The sequence below is a fragment of the Pteropus vampyrus genome, unplaced genomic scaffold (genome assembly GCF_000151845.1).
Source record: "Pteropus vampyrus isolate Shadow unplaced genomic scaffold, Pvam_2.0 Scaffold115, whole genome shotgun sequence".
Classification (NCBI taxonomy): Eukaryota; Metazoa; Chordata; class Mammalia; order Chiroptera; family Pteropodidae; genus Pteropus; species Pteropus vampyrus.
In genome coordinates, this window is record NW_011888896.1 from 4,543,404 (window position 1) to 4,547,506 (window position 4,103).

The following is a 4,103-nucleotide window of genomic DNA, read 5'->3' on the forward strand; positions in this document are numbered from 1 at the left end:
TAAGAGATACATATTTATGCTGTTTGGAAGATGCTCCATGCCATTTGACAGGGAAACCAGACATAAGTAGATACAAAAGAAATCACTGTGAATTTTCTTCTGATGATTCCTGTAATTGCAACAGTGGTTCAAAGGGCTATGTTCGATTTAGCGTTGTGCATATGCCTACATGGGAAATACGGAATTATATAAATGTTCATTTGCTAATTTTTTGTCCTATTTAGCATATATTGAAGCAACTTTCCTACACTTTGTTTTTGATGAGATAAATAAATCCACAATCGGCCTTTGCATAGTGAAAATGAGCAGTAAGAAATTCTCATCAAAGTTGTTCTGAATTATCTTCTATATTTCTAGCTCCGCATTGGAGACCTTCCTGTCTTTGATAATCTCTTATGAATCTACCATTACTGCTAACATTTCTTCTTTCTTTAGCCTCAGTGATAAAAGTATGTATACTTCATGGTCAGATTTTTCTAGCCCATTTTTAAAGAAATAAGTGAATCCTTTTCATTGTGAACATGGATGAGCAAATTAACTTCACTGAACTTCAATTTGCTTCTTTGTAACACGTAATAATAATAATGACTTTATGGATTTTGGTGAGTGGTAAAGCCATACCACTCTTACTGAATAAATTATAAATATTCACCACCTATAAGCCATGATTATTCTCTCCAATAGCCCCTTCTTACAAAAACTCATGTTTAAGGGCTTTCTATGCTGGAAGAATTTAAAAGATTTGTGATATTTTAAAATATTTTGAAACTCTAAATTTGTTTAATAGTAAGAATAGTAACAATATGTGACTCCTAGGATTGTTGTAGGATTCAGAGAAAAAATGTACAATCCCTAAGAAGAGCACAGGGCATATGGCAAGCACTCAGTAAATATACTGCTATTATTAACATTGCATAACTAAGTCCACAAGCAAACATTTGGAGGCAACAGGGACCAATATAGAAAGTAATCTGTTGTTCTCATTACATGAAGTTAGTTGGTTTTCTCCAGTGAGCATGCCCCAAGATATAGGATATGAACGTGGCTGAAGCTTTTCCTTTTATTCTCTTTCACTCATAAACACATGTTGTGAATTTCCCAAACATGATATTTGATGGGTATCAACCCAGTGAGTCTGGATTTGTAAGAAAAATGAAATTCTCAATTGGAAGAAGACAATCTATCAACTAGGAGACCCGATAAAGACAAAGAACTGTGAGGATTATTTATTTATACAATTAGATGTTGTTTCTTATGTGCTATACAATGTTCTAAGTGCTTTGACAATAAACTAATTTGATTATAATATGTGACTCTGGTGGCCTCTATCACTATTTTCACTTTATATATAGGAAAAGTGAGGCACATAGGGTTAAGCAAAATTTTCCAGGTCGCACTGTTAATAATGAGTTGATATGAACACAAGTAGTCTGGGTCCAGAGCCCTTGCTGTATACTACCACATGGGCTCTTTCTAGAAACTTTTGATACCCCTTCTAATACAGTTTTGCATTCTGGTCAGTATCCTACCTTTGGCCTATTGCTTTAATGGGCCATTGACTCAATCTTTATGTAAGAATGTTAACTTTACTCTCTTATTTTATCTGTCCGGGTAAGTGTGGTTAGTGGAAAGCGCTCTGGTCTGAGAATAAAAATTTAGGTATTGTTTTCCTCACTGTACAAATTCTAGCTATTCCATCATTTTCCAAAACGCAGTTTTGTTTTGTTTTGTTTTGTTTTGTTTTGTTTTGTATTTCAAAAGGGAGGCTCTATCATTAAGTGGAAATTGCTAGTCTAAACAAATTTAAATAGAAATTTTAAATCACAGGACTTCTAAAAAGTTCTGATATTCCCTCTATCTTGGAATTCTTCACAGAGGGATATAAGAAAAATTATTTCACAAACTCATTTTGATTGAAACTGTTTTTATACAGCAAATCTCATACAACTAACATTTTGAAGAAAAGATTTCAAAAATGTGTTGTTAATTTATCTCTGAGATGTATTTTTCTTATTTTTGAAGAAGGCTGTATTTTTTATGACTTCACCTAGACCAAAATTCTGTGCTCATAAAAAATAAGAAATAGCTTGTATTTACATTCACTTTGTTTCATTACTATTTTGATTGAAAATTTGGTCAAATATCTAGAAAATTTCTTCCTTAGGAAGCTAGAAGATAAGTTAGAAAATCAGACTGAAAATCATACTTAGACTAATACAGTGCATCTTCTTACAAATTTATGTCTCATTTCCTAGTGGCAGAAGATCTATATTATTCTTTCTTACATCCTGTATACCTGTCAGAGGTCTTTGCACACAACAGGTCTGGGTGGAATGAAACTAACATGGCAAGCTTTTTCAAAGAAGTTATAACTAGGAATGCCCACTGAAAGCGCCATTAAGATTTGTTTTCAGAAACACGACAATGCCTGAAAACATATACCTCTTAAATCCAACAAAAGCTAGATTGTTGAACAAATACAGAAAAAAAAAGAGTATGCTGATTAATAAGTAGAATACAACTTCTGAAGATCTGAATAAAATTATTTAAAATAAGTTTTCCTGCATGTTTTTTAGTTGTCATTAGTAATACTATTGTCTAACTTGCTAACCTTATTAAAAGAATAATTGTTGCTCCTAGCCACATGTCAATGCCTTTTGGTGTGGCTCAAAGCAGCCAAAGGTATAGAATATTTTCTTATACATGCATTCTTTTGTCTTTTTAGCTTCCTACATACTCTTGTTCAATCTCTAGCTTACTACACACTCTTGTTTAATCTCTTTTCTGTTTCTTCCTATGAGTCCAGTTTTGGCAATCTTAATGGCCACTCGGCCTGTACCAATTTACATTAAAACTCAAGTGAGATCATAAAAAAAGTATTTAAAATAAAATATTTTATTTTCAATTTGTCGTTTTTCTATGTTTTCATAAGTTACAAAATAATTTTGAAAAAAAAAATGGATCAATTCTCTCTGTAGTGTGATAATTTTTACACCTGAAATATCTCTTGAAATTCAAGAACTTCATTCCATGGTGCTCAATGCTTTATATTGAATTTCTATAAGCAACATCAAAGATTTGTTTAGCAAGTCTTATTGGGTGTCTAGTGTGTAATCATTCACTCTCCTCTCACCAAAATTCAATATTTAACAGGTCCGAGAGTTAGCAATCAAGACCCTGACACCCAAACATGTTAATATAGAGCATCATAGATATAATATCAGGTTTTGCGAAAAAATATGCTTATTTATTCTGTGGGACACAGAGAGAGAACATTAATTTTATTTACATAAGCTAAACAATTGTGTAATTAATAGTATTGCTACTAAAAACATGGAGACCTCTGGATATCTTAAGGCCATAGAGATCAATGTCCAATGTCTAAAAATTATCAATACTCACAAGAGGTAAATATATAGGACTAGAACATGAGAAGAAAATACCTTTTTCCAGACTCATATTTGAACTCTATCTCTGCTGCCTGCTAACATTCAGGCCCAAGCACTTCTATTTTAATACACTGCCTTCAGCATACTGAATTGTTCTGTTATATTTAGATATGACTAATATAAATGTAATTCTTCCATAATGGTGGAATATGAAATTCATTGAAATTATTATCTTTTGTTATATATTCTTTTCTTCCCTTTCCATCTCTGTCTCTCTCTCACCATAGTCATAAAGTTAGACAGCTGTTTAAACATTTTTTCCTCCACAATTTTTTTTAATATGTAATTCTCTGACTTTAAGACAATAATTGATGACGACATATACCCAGACTTTAAATATCTTGCTGTGACATATGTGTTACTGACTTAAAGTCTATAAAAATTTCAAAATATTAGGTAGATTTTTTCTTCATTTTAATAACAGCAGTTAGATTTAAAAAATAATTTTGTGTTCTACATATTTATATCATAAATTCTTCAAGACAAAAGCAAATCTCTTCCAAATGTAACCTACTCCCTTAGTAAAGATAATATTTATTTGAAATTTCTTTAGTAGATTCTTTCAAAAAATAAATCACAGGCACTATTACACAGAAAAGTATTAAAAGATGTCAAAAACAATAAAGCCAATAATAAGTATATAATGATTTAAAT